The sequence below is a fragment of the Lepidochelys kempii genome, chromosome 2, assembly GCF_965140285.1.
Source record: "Lepidochelys kempii isolate rLepKem1 chromosome 2, rLepKem1.hap1, whole genome shotgun sequence".
NCBI classification, from domain to species: Eukaryota; Metazoa; Chordata; order Testudines; family Cheloniidae; genus Lepidochelys; species Lepidochelys kempii.
The window spans coordinates 4,950,335-4,971,626 of NC_136381.1; positions in this window are offsets into that span (position 1 = coordinate 4,950,335).

Consider the following 21,292-nt stretch of genomic DNA (forward strand, 5'->3'; position numbering starts at 1 on the left):
TCAACCAGGGGTACATTTACCCCTGGGGGTACGCAGAGCTCTTCCAGGAGGTACATCAACTCATCTAGATGTTTGCCTAGTTTTACAACAGGATACATAAAAAACACTGGCAAAGTCAGTAGAAACTAAAATTTCATCACGACAATGATTTTTTTATACTCTTCTATACACTAGATCAGCAGTTCTCAAACTGGGGGTGACTTCATTTTAAGGGGTCGCCAGGGCCAACGTTAGACTCTCTGGGGCCTGGGGCAGAAAGCCGAAGCCTGAGTTTTTAAGTGAGGTGCAAAGTGGGGTACGCAAGACGAATCAGACTCCTGAAGGGAGAACCACTGCTCTACACAGTATTTTAGGAATAAATAATATGCCGATGGGTGTGGAAGACAGAAATGGGAACAGAATGGACCCCCTCCAATCCAACTTCGAAAGTTCAGCTCCAGATCTGTAGCATCCTGGATGATGGAGTAGAGACAGGGCTCAGGGCTAGTGACTATAAAAAGGATTCTTTAGGTAGGCTGCTGGACACCAAATCCCTATGGTCATCTCTGATTCCCTGATTAATACCTACAACCTGTGCTCTTCGTGACACCTTAAAAGGGTGTTCCTGGGTATGTATACACTGCAGTAAAACACCTGTGGCAGGCCCATGTCAGCTGACATGGGTTCCTGAGGCTTGGGCTGCTGGGCTATAAAATTGCAGTGCAGACATTCACGCTCGGGCTGGAGGGTCTCAGAGCCCGGGGTCCATCATGAGTCTGAATGTCTACACTGCAATTTTTAGCCCCACAGCCCTGCAAGGCCAGGTCTACACTGCAGACCTATATCGATATAAAAGCGGGAGAGCTTTTCCCATCGACAGAGCTACCCCCTCCCAGGATGGTGGATTGACTCTCCTGTTGGCGTAGGAGCGTTTTCACTAAAGCGCTGTGTGTGAAGACAAGACCCAAGTCAGCTGACCTGGGTGCTGAGACCTCAGTGCCGCCAGTTTTATCGCCGTGTAGACATAATGACAAAGTCCTGGCTTGGCCTATACAATCATAAAGGGACTGGGGACAGCACTACAAGAGCAAGACCTGGACTTCACAGTTTCAATAGCGAGCCAAGACAAAACCCTAGAACCCAACACTAGTGAGCTTCTGAAACGGGTAAGGTTGGACTCCAGATCCGCATTTTATTGCTCAGCCCCTGTCTAATAGGAATATGGTTGATGGTGTATTTCACAGGAGAGAGAGTGCACTGAGCGAATGATCAATTTTTCAGTTCAGTGGCTGAATTGAAAAATAATTTTAAGAATGCAGTTAGTTTCAAACTGAAACTCAATGTTTTCGGGGTGGGGGCGATTCCCTCACCAAGTCAACTCTCACACACACACAAAATTTCACTCAGGTCGAATGAACCATTTTGAATGACGGTTCGAACCGACATTTCATTGTAAAATGTCTTTTCAAAATGAGAGGTCTACGTGGTTCGTTTTGAAAATGTCATAACAAACCATTTCGGACATTTCTGAAATGTTCTCTTCTGGGTTTTGGGTTTTTTCAGCCAAAACTATTATTTGCCAAATTTGATCTAAATTGGTGAATCATTTCAGTGCCCCCCAAAATGCATTTTTCAACAAATTTACTCTTTGCTGAAAAAAATTCTCCCCGCTCTCTTTTCCCGCCCGATATATAATCAGCTCTTAAAATGATTAAAGTGAACGTGGGCCTGGTTAGACAGACAGCAGTGGGTCAAGTTGTATGCTCAGAACAAGAGCCAGATATGCAGAAGTTCAGGGAGGTCTCCAAATGCATTTGCAAGCACACATTCCTTCACAGACAGCTAACAGACGAGATCCACCCACTGAAGAATTTGTTCTAATTCTTTCCCCTTCTGACCCACTTTACAGGGTGGAAATTGATAATTCCGGCCCAGATCTGCAAAGGCACAAATCAGGACTTGGGTATCCATACGAGTAGGTCTGGCCCACAGTTGCATGAAGATAGCTGGAGGTGTATGTCACGGCAGGGTATGTGGTGTAAAGGTTTGCCTGGCATTAATGTGAAATAGCCACATGTCTCACGAGTGGCGAGCTGTGCAAATTATCCCAATCCAGTGGCAATAAAACCTTTGGCCCGCACCATACAACGATGAATCCTTTACCTGCCATACTTTCCCTGGAAAAGTCTATGTCTGAGAACAAGAGGACGTGAGAACCAGATAGATTGAGAGGCATACCGTTTGGTAGAGAGATTAATAGAGATATATATTTAGGATAAGCAAGTAGCAAAAGAGAGACAGATAATATCTGTCTCAAATATAGATCTATGTCTGTATTGTATCTGTAGCTGGAATTATATCTAGCTATATCATCCATTTATATATAACTAATGTGAGAGGCACACATACAGGGAAACAGGGAGCCATAAACACTACAGGGGTGAATGCTCGAGAAAACCCCCAAACGCCCCCCCAACCCCGCCGTCTACCTCTCTCTCTCCAGAAAGACCAACTTCTATGCCCAGATTTCACTCCCAGTTACCCCACTCAACCTGGTATAATTCCACTGAAGTCCATAGGCTCATTCCAGACGTACAAAGGAGCTCAGAAGCTGGGCTGGAGAGTTTGAAGAGGTGGAATTGCTGTCTGGGAATATTTTATGCCCCCCCCCCCGCCCCGTGACACCGAGCCTCACCGTTGCATTTCTGTAATATCCTAATCGCAGCCCCCCACCCTGGGGATTTCACAGCAAACTGCTTAACTTGCTGCTTCCAGGTCCATCCCCCCCCTCCCCCTCCCCCTCCACGGAGACCGGTCGTTTATTGGCAGCAGAATCGATTACTGAGCGAAACCCACGGGCTAGCTTCCTCCTCCCTCTCCCACTTTCCTTCCTCTGTCTCCGTCTCTTTCCCTCTCTTCCCGAGAGCAACACCTCCCCATTCTCTCTGCAACCACCCCCCCCCCCGCCCACATTGAGCTCCAGTGAGCCAGGCCAATTCATCACCCTGTCAGGCCTGTGTGACAGCCCTTCATAAACGCACCACAATGAGCCTAAATCGGCATCGGAGCAGCCCTCAGACCAGCCAATTTAGCAAAGCAGCCAACATCTGAGAGGCTGAATCCCAGCGAGCCGGAGATTGAAATTGGGAAATTGGTTCTACTCCTCTCCAGTAGTTCAGGGTTTTTTTTTTAAATATACCTATATATTCCCTTCCTCTCCAGATATACATTTAAGGTAATTCTCTCCCACTTAAATCTCCAGCACTTATTACACACGGATGGCGAGGCCCAGCCGCGCGCTCTCGCTCTCTCTCGCAGTAGATTATTAAAGGGTCTTATTGGTAAACTTGCACGGTCTGCAAAAACACGCCGGACTCAGCAGATTGAGTCTGGATGCAGGCCCGGGCCGCCGGCTGCCACGCTGCGCTGACTCCCCAGCTGTCGGCCGAGGGCTCGGGCAGCTGGGTAGCATTTTGCCGGTCTGTCCTCTGGCTGGTCCTTCTAGGCGCCCGGAATCCTGCAAGGTTGTGCTTTTCGCTCCCTTTAGCACAGCGGGTGTGGTGAGCCCTGCCAGGTCCAGGCGGTGACTTGTGTTTGGGATGCAGGGCAGTGAACTAAGGTGCTTCTTCCGTGGGAGAAGACTAGGTGGCACGTAGGGTTTGGAACGAGCTGCTGCCCCTTTCACCTCCAGGCTGCCAGACTGGAAGCAGCCTAAGTTGGTAGCGATGGAACTGCACCATGGCTGGGAGGGAAATGTTACTTGGGTTGTAAGCTCTGCCAGGTAGGGACCTCCTCTCGATGATGTTTGTGCAGCACCTACCACAGTGGGGCCCTGGCCTTTTGGCATGACAACTAATTAATACCATCGGGTGGCTGTTTGGTGGCCTACGTGAAATGAGGCGGCAGGTCTCAGCCCAGCTCAGTTCCTAGCAGACAGGTGTGCTTGGTGAAGTGTCAGAGCTTGTGTCCACACAGCACACTAAGCCTGGGTCTGTGGGATCTGGGCTTGTGAACCTGAGTTTACAACTGCTGGATCCGGGTCTCGCAGCTGTGCTAATGCTTCAACACAGCCCTTCTGACTCAGGTTTGCAGCATGAGCTGTGTCCACACTGCAAAATGACAGGGCTGGGACCTGACTCACAGCAGGACTCGGGCTCTGACCCCTCCCCACCAGGGTCGTAGGACCTGAGTCCTGAGCGCTGGCTGACCCGAGTCACACTGATCTGTGTGTGGACAGAAGTGGGGCTTGGCCTCACACCTGAGTCAGAGCATGAGGGTAGTGTGCAGTACAGAGATACCCAGAGAGGCCAGGGATGGAATGGGCCAGGGAAGATGCAGCTTGTTCTCACTCTGTGCGAGGAAGGCTGCAGCAGTGTAGGTGAGCTCTCGCTGCTGTTCCCCAGCTCGCGAGACAGATGACCTGAAGGCTCCCGGGCTATCAACCCGGCGCCTTCAGTGCTGTTAGTTTCCCATCTTGTTCAACGCTCAGGTCGTTGTGGATACTCCTGGGAATGCCATGAAACTACTGAGATGGTCATAAGGTAACGAGAGTCAATTAGACTCAAGGCTGAGGTAAACGGACAGTGCCGATGGTACGTCATCAAATGCACCAGGCCCGCAATCTTTTCCAGAGGATACCAGCTCAGCACTAGCCCCACAAAGCCGCACTGTCACTGTCAGAAGACAAGACACTGGAAGACTGGATGGACCTTTGGTCTGAGCCAGTCTGGCTGTTCTCATGAAGATAGCGTGGAGACGGTGGTGGGAGCTGCAGGTGAACGAGGTGTCAGAGCCAGCACCATTGACAGAGTGGGGGACAGGGAAGGCAAGATGATAAAAGAGAAGAGGGGGCGAGCCAGGAGGGGCAGAGCTACGTAGGGTTGGGAAGGTGATTATGAGCAGCGACCTTGGTGGACCTTCCCTCCCTCCCCAGGTTCTGCATGTCCCATCCTGCCCTGCCAGCTGGCTGTTGGGACCGGTCCCTGCCTCAAGCCTGCTGCAGGGCTCCATTAGCAGGGTGTCCCACCCTGTGCTCCAGCTTCAGGGCCTCTCGCGCTGGGTTGGCCTGGCTTGGAGCAGCTCTGTGCGCAAGGGCCAGGTCGGGGGGAAGTCTAGGGGGCACACACCTGCTTGGGGGAAGGCATTCTTCTTTACAGGCTTCTGAAGGGCCAAGAGAGAGGAACGTTCAGGAGGGGGGCACAGAGTCCTGGGAGAGGCACGCGTTGGGATCCTCATGGTGTCGTCTCTCAGCAAAGGCAGTTGGACCTGCGGCTGAGCCAAAATGGCTGCCGCATTCGCCTCCATCCACAGCCTGCAGTGAGTGCTCAGATGGGCTGGCCAGCCCCAGCACTAGGGATGGGTAAATCAGGTCTGCAAAGGAGGAGCTGCAGCAGGTGGAGAGAGGCCCAGGCAGGGAGCCAGCTGTGCACGGTGCGGTTTGTGGCTTGCACCACAGCTCTTTGAAGACCCCACCGCTTCAATGACACTTTGGGATTAAGGGCCAGATCCTCAACTGGTGCAAATCATCTTCTCTCTCCTGGGGGTCAATTTACCCCAGCCCCCAACCTTTTAAGATCTTCCTAGGAGAGGCGTGATGTAAGTACAAAATATGATGGGTCTCCACCTTGCACATAAAAGTCACGGGGAGCTTTGACTTGCAGTTCAACAGATGTGTCTCCACCGTAGCTGGGAGCAAGGCTCACCCCCAGGTCCACTCTAGCCACAGCTTAGAATCTCAGCCCTGCCCAGAGCTTGGGAGCCCAAGTGCCAGCCTGTGTCCCCCCCCAAAGCACCATCTCCCCAGCTATTTTGTGGACCTAGGCACTGTGTAGACAGACCCCAGGAATGCAAGAGTAGGTTCTATTGCATGCTCCACAGAGACCAACACCATGGAGGTCTCCCATCTACAGACTAATCTACCCCAGTGCTGCTTAGCTGAGAAGAGTAGCAAAGAGCTCCTTCTGGCTTGCACCACCAGGCCTGCTCCCAGGTGGCTGCAGTGTACCAAGGAGTGGCCATGTCTCTCTACGGGAACCCATACAGTTCGACCCCGAAACAGTTCCTCTCCCCCCCCCACCCCGAAGTTACTTCATTCACTTTCGTGCCATTTTGCCTATTAGCATACGAGCTTCTTCTGATTGAGTTGGGGGTTGGTCCTGCTTTGAGCAGAGGGTTGGACTAGATGACCTCCTGAGGTCCCTTCCAACCCTGATATTCTTATGATTCTTTAGGACCCTGGCAGCTGCTCCCCGGCAATCACTCGTCCCCGCAGATTGTTAAGAGGCAGGGAATTAATTGTTGCAAGTCACTAAAAAAGGATCCTTCTCTGCAGAAAATTATCACCAGGTTCTACAGAAATGTTAACACCGGCGGCCATAAAACAAACGGGGAGCTACAGGACCAGCTACCAGGGCAGGCAGGGCTGGGAGTTATCATCCCACACTGGACTGTGGCGGGAGGGAACTTTTCAATGTTCTCAAGCAGAGGAAATTGCACCTCGATCGGACGTTCTTTCAGCTGCATGGATTTCTCGCTGCCCCTGAGTAACTGACGACTGGAGCAGGAATGAGGGATGAGACTTTCTTGGTAGGGCCGCCCTGGCATTAAGACAGCATAAATGTTTTTTTCATTATGAACACTGGGATGTCTCTCCCTCTGTCTACCTCCACCTACAGACCCAAGCATGCTGAGCTATCTGTCTCATCCTTCCATCCAAGCACACTGCTGTCACACAGGGCCACGGTGCCGAACAGGTAGGTAACGTTCTTATAATTCAACCTGGACACTGATTATTTAAAAGCTTGGTTGAAATGGACAGACATGGCTATCGTGTTGGAGAAGGACATGTAGGGCATCTAATTCCCATTGGAATGGGAGCTGGAGATAGGGGTTGATATCCTGGGCCCACTCATGTGACATGGGTCTGAGGCGCCAAATACCTCTGTCACATAGCAGGGGGTCATTATCCACCCACTCCAGTGGCTGCCCTTGCAATGAGGAGAGGTGCTAAACTGATAACGTTGGAGCCTGAAGCTTTTGGTCTGTCCCCAGAAGAAGGACAGCGCAGAGAGCTGCAGCGTATATCAGATCTGGGCTTGTCTATATGAACAATTTGTTCGTGCCAAGCTGGAGCGTAAATCTACCTCACACTGTATGGCCCCAGCTGCCATGCACGAGCGCTTCCGTGGCGTGCTTTGGTCTGTCTCGCTTCCAAACAGCAGCGGGCCAAAGCATGCTTGGGACCTTTCAGTCCACGGGGGGGCTAGTGTGAGGTAGATTTACATCCCAGCTCACCTCGGGCTAACTGCTCATATACACAAGACAGACCATCTCTAGGGTTGAAAACAGAGTTTAGCTGGCCTTCGCAGCCCTTACAAGCACTGGCCTGTCTCACTGGCACTGAGCGGTATCTCGGTGGGTCCTGTGGATACACACCCGCTGGGATCTAGACTCTTCCCCTGTAACAGAGTGGGAATTTTTCATAATATTTTGTATGAATGTGTGTGCCTCAGTTTCCCCGATGCGGGAAACTATGTGGTGGGAAAAAGTTGTTTACTTTTTGCAGAGACCCAGAGATCCAGGTGAAACTGATGCCTAGCTGCCTTGAGCCTGGACCTCCCTGCCCATGGAGAGTCTGAGAAGACAATGGTCACTCCAAGTGCCTGGACATTTGGAACCTAGCAACTAACGAGCATGGAAGGCCCACACTCTGCAGGAAGCCAGCCATGTGTGACCATCTGGGGAACAAAGGGCTAAGGAGGAGGGACAGGTGCCATGGCCCACCTCTGCAGGAAGCCAGCCATGTGTGACCATCTGGGAAGCAAAGGGCTAAGGAGGAGGGACAGGTGCCAATGTTTGCCCAGGAACAAGGACAAAGGACTGAGGACGGGCCCAGTGGGGTTGTTACGTGTGGGCTGTTGGAAGCAGGAGATGCTCCTGGACTGGGGCTAAAGAGGGGTCAGAGGGCTCTGGACTGACCCAGCTGGTCCACCCTGTAACTTTCTGTTCTCTGTGTTAACTAAGGACTTTCTACGCTGTGTTCCAGACCTCTAATAAACCCTCCTGCTTTTACAACGCCGGCTGGAGTCACTCCGCTTTAAGGAAGGTGGGGGTGTATTGCTCCCTTTGTGTGTGCAAGTCTCTCACTCAGGTGGACGCGCTGCAGGGAGCTTGCAGCGTGAAGCGGGGGTGCGAGGGAGGCTCTGCGGTTCAGTCCCAGGAGGCGGTGAAGCCCCGTGGCTTACCCTAGTGAAAGAGCGTGACCCTAAGGGGGGCCGTCACACTGAAGGGGTCCACCAAGGGACCATTCCAGAGCCATTCAAGAGCACCGGAGCTGCGGATCCGTGACAGACCCCAGCTCACTCATTTAGATAGGCTGCTCCACAGCCTTTCACGCAGTCCTGACCTTTGATGGCTACCGATCAAAGCGGGAGTCGCACCTGTGATTGAGGGGCTAACGATTCCACACCCTTTCCAGAGCCGCTTCAGGGGTTCCCTTGAACGAGCCGTCTGCTGGGAGAGAGGGACACAGGACTGAGCGCGGCTGTGTCTTGGTGACAAGCGTGTGTTACGAGAGCGTCCTTTGAAGGCCCGTTTGCTGAGGGACACGGTGCAGGGATGCCCAGCGTGTTCAGCATTTGATTCCTCTCCCCCCCATCCCAGAAATCAGTGACACGCGGCTGTTTTCAGAAACCAAAGAGAACCCCACTGTGGAAGCACAAATAATGCAAAACCCCGTCAAGCAAACAAGAATGAGTCAGGGCGACGGGAAGTTCGGAGAAGTCCTGGTCTCCGATCCAAGGCCGCTCCGAGCAGGACAGCAGCTGCAATGGCTCTCAAAGCCCAGGCAGCCAGACCTGCAAGAAATCACGCAGGGACGCAGCTGCAGCCAATCATATGAGAACAATCAACGAGGCAGACTCTCTGCTCACTCTGGACTTCTCCAGACAAGACAGAGCCGAACTTGCAGGGTATTTCTTCTGGTATATGCCCAGGTTCCTCACCCACAGGTAGCAATCCACGCAGACTTGATCTCCATCCTCCTCCTCCTCACTTGTACAGAGCCATCAATATGCACAGCCATTTACAATCCAGAGAGAGACCCAGCCCGTGCCCCGGAGGGGCTGCCATCTAAAGTAAGAGGAGATCAAACAAAGACACAGTCTGCCTCCACTCTCATTACAGAAGATGCTCCACTCATGTGTAATGGAGAAATTCCCATTATACATTGGTCAGTTTCATTTTCTGGCTTGCATGCACCAGCACAGTGCTCTCATGTAGGGAGGAGGTTAAAAACGTTCTTGCCAGTCGCTCTTTCCTGCTGTTTCTTTAAATCCACAGCAGGAAAGGAGGCAGAGGAGGAAGGGCCTAGTCAGAAGATCTACCTTGAAGCAGAGAAAGAAACTCCAGGGAGAACATTGTTTTCCTGATTAATAAAGTTCCCTGTTCAGTGTTAGAAGATAGTGAGTCTCCATCAACCTCTACCATGAGCACCTTGATAGAGCAAAGGCTAAAAAGTTCACATCAGAACTTCCCTGGCTTTTCATAGAATATCAGGATTGGAAGGGACCTCAGAAGGTCATCTAGTTCAACGCCCTGCTCAAAGCAGGACCAATCCCCAATTTTTGCCCCAGATCCCTAAATGGCCCCCTCAAGGATTGAACTCACAACCCTGGGTTTAGCAGGTCAATGCTCAAACCACTGAGCTATCCCTCCGCAAAACAGTTAGTGCTTTTAAACTAACACTCATTTTTATTTTTATTTTTTTGGCAAGGCTCTGGGAGGTTTAAAACCTCTGTAAAATAAACCCCAAACAGCCCTCTGCACGTCCCAATGAGTGATGCCGCTAGTCAGTTTGTATTTACTCAGGATGCAATCGGACCGTGTTAAGTCTAAATGACCCCTATAGTCGTTACCGGAGTGATGGTCTGCTTAGTAAAGAAGTTGATTATAAAAAGCGTTTATTGAGGTTTATCTGCTTCTGTGTGACCCGAGCGGCTATTGATTATTTACAGGTTAACCCTCATTAAATATGGTTTTAATAAGCAATTGGTGGCTAATCATCATACAATCGGCATCTTTTTAAAGATACATTAAACATGTAGGGATGAGAAGCCAATTGAATTGCGCTCTGCCCCATCTGCAGTTCCTCGAAGAGGAGAATTAGCCCTGTGTTTGACCCACCCTCCGTAGCACCTCTTACCTCCCCCTGCCCCCACCCCAATCTATTATAAATTACCTGTGATTCTCCTTTATGGTGTCCCTCTATAATGAGCTAGGCTAGGCTCAGGAAAGTGACTAGAAACAGGATCTTCCTCACTCAGTGTATAACACCTGAATCCCACAGACAGTTTCATAGATTCATAGATTTTTAGGTCAGAAGGGACCATTATGATCATCTAGTCTGACCTCCTGCACAACGCAGGCCACAGTTCTATCTGCCTGGCCTGCAGTAACACTGAGGTCCTGTAATACTCTTACTTGCTGGTAGGAACTCTGCGGTGCAATTCTAAGGATCCAGGATTGAGGCTAATGAAATGCTACGGGTACAGTATCAGCTCCTAATTTCACCGATACAGCCCAGTTTCTGCCATTAATCCAGTATGGGAGAGTGAGCAATTTGCTATTCTGTCTGATGATTTGGCAACAAAATCCACAACTAAGTGCCTGCGTGATGGGGCAAAAAGGTATCTGTCTGGATCATTAGATGCCAGGTGGAGCTGGCAGAGGAAGGTAGTTAGGGGAAGTCATCCTTTGTTTTGAGATAAGAGTCTTGTGGCATTACTGTGGGATTTAACTTTGATTCCTCGCTCTGCTATTGAGTCTTTATGTGGCCTTGGTCAAATCACTTAGTCTTGCCAGGTATGTCCACACTGCAAAAAGGCACGCACTGCAGCAGCTCTCAAATCCCGGGTCTACAGACTTGGGCTCAAGCGATGGCACTAAAAATACAGAGTAGACGTTCCTGCTTGTACTGGAGTTCGGGTTCTGAAACCTGGAACATTTCCACTGCCATTTTTAGCATGAGTCTGAGTCTGTCATCCTGGGCTCAGACTCACAGCTGTGGGTGTTCCCCCCTTCCCCCCCCACAGTGTAGATGTACAGTCTGTGCCTTGGTTCTCCCGTCTGTAAAATGGGGCTAGTGATCCTTCCCTTCTCCCACCCACTGTCAGATTACAGAGGGGTAGCCGTGTTAGTCTGTATCAGCAAAAACAACGAGGAGTCCTTGTGGCACCTTAGAGACTAACAAATTTATTAGGGCATAAGCTTTCATGGGCTAAAACCCACTTCATCAGATGCATGGAGTAGAAAATACAGTAAGCAGGTGTGAATATACAGCACATGAAAAGATGGGAGTTGCCTTACCAAGTGGGGGGTCAGTGCTAACGAGGCCAATTCAATCAAGGTGGATGAGGCCTATTCCGAACAGTTGACAAGAACGGGTGAATATCAACAGAGGGAAAATTACTTTTTGTACTGCTAACAAGGCCAATTCAATCAGGGTGAATGTGGCCCATTCCCAACAATTGACAAGAAGGTGTGAGTATCAACAGAGGGAAAAGTACTTTTTGTAGTGACCCAGCCACTCCAAGTCTTTATTCAGGCGTAATTTGATGGAGTCAAGTTTACAAATTAATTCCAGTTCTGCAGTTTCTCACTGAAGTCTGGTTTTGATGATTTTTTGTTGAAGAATTGCCACTTTTAAGTCTGTTATTGAGTGTCCAGGGAGATTGAAGTGTTCTCCGACTGGTTTTTGAACGTTATGATTCCTGATGTCAGATTTGTGTCCATTTATTCTTTTGTGTAGAGACTGTCCGGTTTGGCCAATGTACATGGCAGAGGGGCATTGCTGGCACATGATGGCATATATCACATTGGTAGATGTGCAGGTGAACGAACCCCTGATGGTGTGGCTGATGTGGTTAGGTCCTATGATGGTGTCCCTTGAATAGATATGCGGACAGAGTTGGCAACGGAGTTTGTTGCAGGGATTGGTTCCTGGGTTAGTCTTTTTGTTGTGTGTTGTGTAGTTGCTACTACAGGACAGGCCACTACCCATCACCTACAGCCCCCAACTAAAACCTCTCCAGCGCATCATCAAGGATCCACAACCTATCCTGAAGGACGACCCATCACTCTCACAGACCTTGGGAGACAGGCCAGTCCTCGCTTACAGACAGCCCCCCAACCTGAAACAAATACTCACCAGCATCTCCCTTACGCCTGGCCACAGCTGGTCCTCTAGGCACCCTAGCAATACAAATCAACCGAGCAGATTTCAGCTAGGATGCTGGGGAGCCAATGCAGCTGGAACCCTGCGTGTGCTATTTTTGCAGATTCACTCCTTGATCATAGAATCATAGAATCATAGAATCTCAGGGTTGGAAGGGACCCCAGAAGGTCATCTAGTCCAACCCCCTGCTCGAAGCAGGACCAATTCCCAGTTAAATCATCCCAGCCAGGGCTTTGTCAAGCTTGACCTTAAAAACCTCTAAGGAAGGAGATTCTACCACCTCCCTAGGTAACGCATTCCAGTGTTTCACCACCCTCTTAGTGAAAAAGTTTTTCCTAATATCCAATCTAAACCTCCCCCACTGCAACTTGAGACCATTACTCCTCGTTCTGTCATCTGCTACCATTGAGAACAGTCTAGAGCCATCCTCTTTGGAACCCCCTTTCAGGTAGTTGAAAGCAGCTTTCAAATCCCCCCTCATTCTTCTCTTCTGCAGGCTAAACAATCCCAGCTCCCTCAGCCTCTCCTCATAACTCATGTGTTCCAGACCCCTAATCATTTTTGTTGCCCTTCGCTGGACTCTCTCCAATTTATCCACATCCTTCTTGAAGTGTGGGGCCCAAAACTGGACACAGTACTCCAGATGAGGCCTCACCAATGTCGAATAGAGGGGAACGATCACATCCCTCGATCTGCTGGCTATGCCCCTACTTATACATCCCAAAATGCCATTGGCCTTCTTGGCAACAAGGGAACACTGCTGACTCATATCCAGCTTCTCGTCCACTGTTACCCCTAGGTCCTTTTCTGCAGAACTGCTGCCTAGCCATTCGGTCCCATTGATGTTACACTTCAATCAGATTTTTTAAAAATACCCATCAGCCCTTTACAAAGGCGGACCTGGGAGATTCATCCCCATCCCCCCGGTATGAGGGGACAGAAGGAGCAGTAGGAGGATGAAACTGAGCAAAGGGTAATTGCCTCTCATGCGTCAGCTCCCCCACCCCCCAATCTCTCTAGGGGAGGCTGTTGATCAGACATGTGTTCGAAAATTTAAAACATATCTTTCACCTGGCTAAGCACCCCTCCAGCTTGGCCAGCAGCAGCGAGGCAGACTACCCTGGGATTGCTAGGAGCTACGCGTCTGGGTTGTGGGTTTTATTTCCAACTCTGCTGCTGACCCGCTGTGAGACCCTGAACAATTGCCAGTTGACCGCTCTCTGTCTCAGTTTCCCCACCTGTAGGCACTTACAGAACCTACTTTGCTTGGGAGACTTGATTCACTGAGTCTTGTCAAGATCCTTGGGTGGCAGGTGCTGAGTCAGGGTGGGGTCCAGTGGATGGGGCAGGGCCCTAGATTGGGACTCGGGGGAGGCGGGTTCTATGCCTGCCTTGGTTGTGTGACCCTGGGCAAATCCCAAGCTCTGCCTGTGTCTGTTGCTTCCCCCCTCCCCTTGTCTATTTCAGGTGGGACAGGGGTTGTCTCCCAGTGTGTGTGTGTCCAGCACCTCGTACAATGGGGACTGGATCTCGGTTGGCACCTCTAGGCACGGCTGCAGCATAAACAATGAAAGGAAGAGGAGGATCATGACTCGCATTCCCCAGCAGGAGCCAGTGCTGGCCCCCCTCACTCACTCTTCCTATGGCCTCCATCAGAACAGCTGCCCTGAGCCTCTCCTCCCAGCAGGCCCCGTACCCTGCACTTCTCTCTCTCCTGGACTGGACCCCTTCTCCCTCTTCCTGCTGCCCTGTCTCTACCTCTGGCCCCCAGCCTGGCTTCCATCCAGGTCCCCTTCATTCTCTCAGCTCTGCCTAAGCAACTTTAACCCCCTCTTCCTCTCTGGCCTGGCACCTCCCGCCCCTGAGGAGTTTTCTGTCCTCAGGCCTTTCCTCCCTGCACCCACTTCCTTCTCTGCCAGAGAGCTGGACAATCCGCCCCTGCCCAAAACGACTCCTGGAACCAGCCCCTGGCCCTTCAGCCTCTTCCTGTCCCCTGAGCGGGCCTGTCTGGTTTGGACTTTGGCCACACTCACAGGGCCCGGCTGGCCAACAGAGCCTCGCTTGCCCTGAAAATGGAGCTGGTGCACACGCGTGCGAAGAGAGGGAAGTCTGTATGCACACGTGTGTGAGGGTTGGAGAGTCCACATACACACCCGTGAGACATCTCCGCGAGTGTAGGCTTGTGTGTGAAAGCGGGGAGGCAGGTCCACGTGCACGCACGCAGGAGACATCTGTGTGACTGTACGCTCATGCACATGTGTATGTGGGGAGGAAGGTCTGTGTCCATGCACAGGCGTGAGGGGAGGAAGGTCTGTGTCCATGCACAGGCGTGAGGGGAGGAAGGTCTGTGTCCATGCACACACGTGAGGGGAGGAAGGTCTGTGTCCATGCACAGGCGTGAGGGGAGGAAGGTCTGTGTCCATGCACAGGCGTGAGGGGAGGAAGGTCTGTGTCCATGCACACACGTGAGGGGAGGAAGGTCTGTGTCCATGCACAGGCGTGAGGGGAGGAAGGTCTGTGTCCATGCACACAAGTGAGGGGAGGAAGGTCTGTGTCCATGCACAGGCGTGAGGGGAGGAAGGTCAGTGTCCATGCACAGGCGTGAGGGGAGGAAGGTCTGTGTCCATGCACAGGCGTGAGGGGAGGAAGGTCAGTGTCCATGCACACACATGAGGGGAGGAAGGTCTGTGTCCATGCACAGGCGTGAGGGGAGGAAGGTCAGTGTCCATGCACAGGCGTGAGGGGAGGAAGGTCTGTGTCCATGCACAGGCGTGTGGGGAGGAAGGTCAGTGTCCATGCACAGGCGTGAGGGGAGGAAGGTCAGTGTCCATGCACAGGCGTGAGGGGAGGAAGGTCTGTGTCCATGCACAGGCGTGAGGGGAGGAAGGTCAGTGTCCATGCACAGGCGTGAGGGGAGGAAGGTCTGTGTCCATGCACAGGCGTGAGGGAGGAAGGTCTGTGTCCATGCACAGGCGTGAGGCAACTGTACTAGTGTGAGCTTGTCTGCATGTGTGCGTTTGAGGGGATGAACGCTGTCTGCACAAGCATGGGGCATGTGCCTGTGTGTGCAGCCATGAGGAAGTGTGTAAGGTTTGAGCCGGACATGTCTGCCAGCCTAGGAGAGAGAGAAAATGTGTGCAGACCAAGCTGGGAAATGCACACGTATGTGCAAGGATGGGGGTGTGCATGTGCGTGTGCAGAACATGTCTGTGTAAGCCTCAGTGACAGCATGCGTGTGCGTGAGGGGCCGAGCACGTGAGTGGCGTGCCTGTTGCCTGGGAGAACCCGGATGGACGGGCACTCGTGACTCCCTCCCTCCCATGCATCCACTGGCATCATTTGAAGTTGGGGGGAGGAGGAGAGAGCAAAGATATTTTAGCCATGCAAGTTATGGATGGATGACACCTATTCCCTCTTTTTATCTTCCTAACAGATTGTGCCTGGTGCTGGTGACTTACCGAGCTGTCGGGGGAGCATTTCAGGACAGAATTATATGGGAGAGGGAAAAGATTTTTACCAAATTAATGAAAAAATCAATCCTGCCTCAAAAATCCATTAATGGTCATAATGCACTGGTTACAGATAGAGAAATACCGCAGGGTCCAGTAGCTCCTGGAAAGAGGTACTCTCACGCCTTACTCCCATCTGTGAGCTCATGGAGGGGCTGGAGCAGGTGCCCCAGGGTGCAGGAGAGCGCAGGTGTTCCTCCCATTCACCTGCTCTCCTTGTGACTTCACGTCATTCACTTTGGCATGCATGCATGAGAAGGCGGGTGTACTTGTATGGAATAATAAATAACAGCACGCAGCTCTGATACAGCGCTTTTCATTTATAGGTCGCAAAGTGCTTTTTCATGGAGCAGGTCCTCAAAGAATCAATCCTGAAGCACTTGCATGAGAGGAAAGTGATCAGGAACAGCCAGCATGGATTCACCAAGGGAAGGTCATGCCTGACTAATCTAATCGCCTTTTATGATGAGATTACTGGTTCTGTGGATGAAGGGAAAGCAGTGGATGTATTGTTTCTTGACTTTAGCAAAGCTTTTGACACGGTCTCCCATAGTATTCTTGTCAGCAAGTTAAGGAAGTATGGGCTGGATGAATGCACCATAAGGTGGGTAGAAAGCTGGCTAAATTGTCGGGCTCAACGGGTAGTGATCAATGGCTCCATGTCTAGTTGGCAGCCGGTATCAAGTGGAGTGCCCCAGGGGTCGGTCCTGGGGCCGGTTTTATTCAATATCTTCATAAATGATCTGGAGGATGGTGTGGATTGCACTCTCATCTTCTCCCCAAACCAACCTCCATGCCCTTCCTTTCCACCCCCTCCATCCGCGCACCATTAATAGTTCGGTGGCTGGCCTTTCAAACTCACTAGGAACCGGAGGATGATTGGCAGCCCCATTACTATCTATGGAGGTTTTCCCCCACCCCGAACAGTTCACCGCACCCCACCCCAGCGCCCCGCCGAGAGCTACGAGCCAGACCTGCATTATGAGGCGAGTGACTTATCGAGCTGTCAGGGGGAGAGTTTTAAGACAGAATTATATGGGAGAGGGAAAAGATTTTTACCAAATTAATGAAAAATCAATCCGGCCTCAAAAATCCATTAATGGTCATAATGCACTGGTTACAGATTGAGAAATACTGCAGGATCCAATAGTGCCTGTTAAATACATCTCCGCAATGGAGCGTCTGGGATATAACTCATTCATTAGACTGCGTATGTTTACTTTTTAAAGTGACACCAATCTGTGTCCCTTCAGGACTCAGCGCAGCCGAGTCTCGGAGCGCCCGGCTCCTGGACTCTTCCAGGCTGGGCTCAGCTTCTCAGAAATCGATCTTCCTTTGCCTCATCTTCCCTCCCTCGGACCTATTGCTGCAGATGAGTTCTAGCTTTGCTCTAACCCCCACAGCTCTGCTGATGTCCCTCAATCCAGCCCAGCCCCCCACTGCCATTCCAGTCCTGCCCCCTCGGGGCTTTGCCAATGTACCTCACCCCCTGACCTGCAGCCCCCTTTCCATTCCAGTCCTGTCCCCTCCCGGCTTTGCCAATGTACCTCACCCTCTGACCTGCAGCCCTCTTTCTGTTCCAGTCCTGTCCCCTCCTGGCTTTGCCAATGTACCTCACCCCCTGACCTGCAGCCCCCCACCCCATTCCAGTCGTGCCCCCTTGCGGCTTTGCCAATGCACCTCACACCCTGACCTGCAGCCCCCCCCCATTCCAGTCCTGTCCCCTCCTGGCTTTGCCAATGCACCTCACACCCTGACCTGCAGCCCCCCCCACCATTCCAGTCCTGTCCCCTCCTGACCTGCAGCCCCCTTTCTGTTCCAGTCCTGTCCCCTCCAAGCTTTGCCAATGTACCTCACACCCTCACCTGCAAGACCCGCCCCCCCATTTCAGTCCTGTCCCCTCGCGGCTCTGCTGATCCATCCCAGTTCTGACCGGCGGTGCCTTCTGCTTTCCCGGCCCACCCCTCCACCACAGCTGTGCGGATTGTGCTTGGCGCTGACCACAACACCCTCCCTCTATTCCAGTGTCAGGTCCCTACGCAGCACTTGGCCAATATCCCTCACTATCCCACTGTGCCCATTATCTCAGTCCTGAGTCGCCAGGCAATGCCGCCCAACGACCTCGAGCCTGAGCACAGCCCCACCCGGTATCCCAGCCCGGCCTCATCACGTAGCTCTGCCAACGTCCTTCAGTCCTGGCTTGCAGCAGCCCCTGCCGTTCCAGGCCGATGCCCGTGCTGTGCAAGGAGTGAACCAGGCACGTGACTGCAGATGGCACACTGACGTGCCACGTAGTCGGCAGCCTGCGTGGCACATGCTGGTGGATCTCAGGCAGTCCCTACCGGCCCAGCACCCTCAATGTAAAGCTATCACCACAATTGCCACTTCTTGGTCACCCTTGTCGGCGGCCAAGCACAGAATGGACACTGAGGGTTCGCTTTTCTCTCATCCCTAGATGTGCTTGCTCCATGGCAGGGGGCAAAGTGACCTCTCTCGAGGATGTGGCTTATGGCTGAGCCAATCTCCTCTGGGCACGCTAGCATCTGTGCTGGGGCCTGGTGCACAGGGCAGATGCTACTGCTGTTCTGGCTACATCTGGCTGTACATGTTCCTGGTTTGCATTCCAGGATCTGGGGACTTTTGAGCCTAGGACCTACCTGAAGCACTCAGGAAGGGCCGTGTTTCTGTTGAACTGCCAGTCACTGACTTACCAAGGACTTTGCGTTGGAGTTGGGCAAACTCCTTCTTTGGGATAGAATCATAGAATATCAGGGTTGGAAGGGACCTTAGGAGGTCATCTAGTCCAACCCCCTGCTCAAAGCAGGACCAACCCCAACTAAATCATCCCAGCCAGGGCTTTGTCAAGCCTGACCTTAAAAACCTCTAAGGAAGGAGATTCCACCACCTCCCTAGGGAACCCATTTCAGTGCTTCACCACCCTCCTAATGAAATAGTGTTTCCTAATATCCAACCTAGACCTCCCCCACTGCAACCTGAGACCATTACTCCTTGTTCTGTCATCTGCCACCACTGAGAACAGCCGAGCTCCATCCTCTTTGGAACCCCCCTTCAGGTCGTTGAAGGCTGCTATCAAATCCTCCCTCATTCTTCTCTTATGCAGACTAAATAAGCTCAGTTCCCTCAGCTTCTCCTCATAAGTCATGTGCCCCAGCCCCCTAATGATTTTCGTTGCCCTCTGCAGGACTCTCTCCAATTTGTCCACATCTCTTCTGTAGTGGGGGGACCAAAACTGGATGCAATACTCCAGGTGTGGCCTCACCAGTGCCAAACAGAGGGGAATAATCACTTCCCTCGATCTGCTGGAAATGCTCCTACTCATACAGCCCAATATGCCATTAGCCTTCTTGGCACCAAGGGCACACTGCTGACTCATACCCAGCTTCTCATCCACTGTAATCCCCAGGTCCTTTTCTGCAGAACTGCCGCCTAGCCAGTTGGTCCCCAGTCTGTAGCGGTGCATGGGATTTCTTCCTTCCTAAGTACAGGACTCTGCACTTGTCCTTGTTGAACCTCATCAGATTTCTTTTGGCACAATCCCCCAATTTGTCTAGGTCACTCTGGACCCTATCCCCATCCTCCAGCGTATCTACCTCTCCCCCCAGTTTAGTGTCATCTGCAAAGCTGGTCTTGAAAAGTCAGAGTGTTGGTTCTGCGGAGAAGTCCAATCATCAGAACGGGGGTAACTCTTGATGGTTTGCCAGAGATGGGCACCACGCATAAGAGGGATCATATATTGAATCTAGTCTTTGGGGTGGCTCTGAATTTAGTTGGGGGAGGGGTGGAAAGTGATCTGAAGATATGGTGGCCCAGGTACAGACCCCTCTGGTAACCCAGCCCCTCATATTTTGGTGCATCCTCGGTCAACCCCAGGAGAACCTCATCGTGAAAAAAAAACCACCCATACAACGGGAGGGTTTGCTGGGGGCTAGACAACACCCAGTGAACATGGATGTAAGTGAGGAAAGACTCAGACCCGGGGATGAAAGAAGGGGTCTTGCACACCACCATGGATTTGCATGTAGGGCCCAGGGAAGTCCAGGGGGAGTGCTTCCATTGACTTGACTTCAGTGGACTTTGGGTCAGGCTGTAAGGTATCTAAACATTTGCAGCCGTGTCTGTGTGCATCACAGATGCAGCAGGCAAAGATAGTTCTATACCAGACTGGCAAAATTTGATGTGGTCCAGCAGCAGAATATTGTGGCTGGGGTAACACATCTCCATGGTGATTTTGCAAGGCTTTGATAGTCCAGTCCCATTGATCCTGCTTTTACACAAGTGCAATGCCAGGGGCTGCCACGGAGCGACTCCTGATTTATGCTAGTTTGAGTGAGTTCAGGATCAGGATCTGGCATGTTTAGATACTAGGCCTGGATCTAGTCAGATACACATATCGACCCTGCTAAATGTCATAATGCACCAGGGTTTTGTTTCCTTTAAATCTTTTAAAAAGCAATAAAAGAGCTCGCAATGCTCCAAGCGCCAAACATCTAGCAAAGTGACAGGTTGTCAAAGCTGACTCACCGAGAAACCCTGGGCCCAGCAAATTTTAAGCAGGAAAATTTATTCCTGAGTCGCTCATCGCTCCAAGTGAAAAATGGCCAGCGCTCCTCTTTTGCATGAAGTCTTGAAACCACCGCGGTGCTCAAACGAGCGGATCGGCCTGAAACAGAATCATTCATCATCCGGAACAGGCAGCCACAATCACTGCCACCAACACAAAAGAATGAAGTTGTGGGTTGTCTCCAGGCTCGAATGATCCTGCCCGTTAATACAACGTGACAGACTGGAAAGCGTGCTGGCCCTTTTCCCTGCCCCAGCCAGCAAACTGCTCGGTGAAATCTAACACTGGCCCCTGCGAGGAATGCTATGCCAGCTGGCACGGGCTGGGAGTGCTGTGCTGATGCAAGTCTTTGCATGCTTGGTCTTAGCTGGCTCCAACGTCCACTGGAGTAAATCTTCCTGTCGTGTGTTGGATCGGGCCCCGGGTGCATGTTTACAGATGCTGCTGATGCTGCAACAGGTGACAGCCGTGTCCGGACCAGAAAACTAAGCAGGGTTAGGCTTGGGTGGGGGTGCTTAGGAGCTGCAGTGGGTGGCTCAGAAGGTGGCTCTATTCCATCCAAGTTAGCAGAGCCTGAATGAACCTTGCGATATTGCCCGTGTAGAACAGTCAACAGTATCCTCCCCTCCCCATTTATACAACGGGATGAATAAGTAAGGAAATAATTATTCATTATTCACCTTCTCTGGCCCAGTGAACCAGTGCCCTACATGGAGGCTCCCAGAAGTGTCTTCTCTCTACTGAGACCCACGCAATACTTGGGGTCAATATAGATGCTATGGCACCTTTTCCCCCTCCATGAGTGCCATTATTTACTACTACTTAGGCAACAGACCCAGAAGCGAGCAACAAAGATGATCAGAGGGCTGGAACACAAGCCAGATGAGCGAAGGTTGGAGGAACTGGGTATGTTTAGTTTGGAGAAGAGGAGATTGCAGGGAGACATGATAGTAGTCTTCAAATATTTGAAAGGCCATCATAAAAAAGATG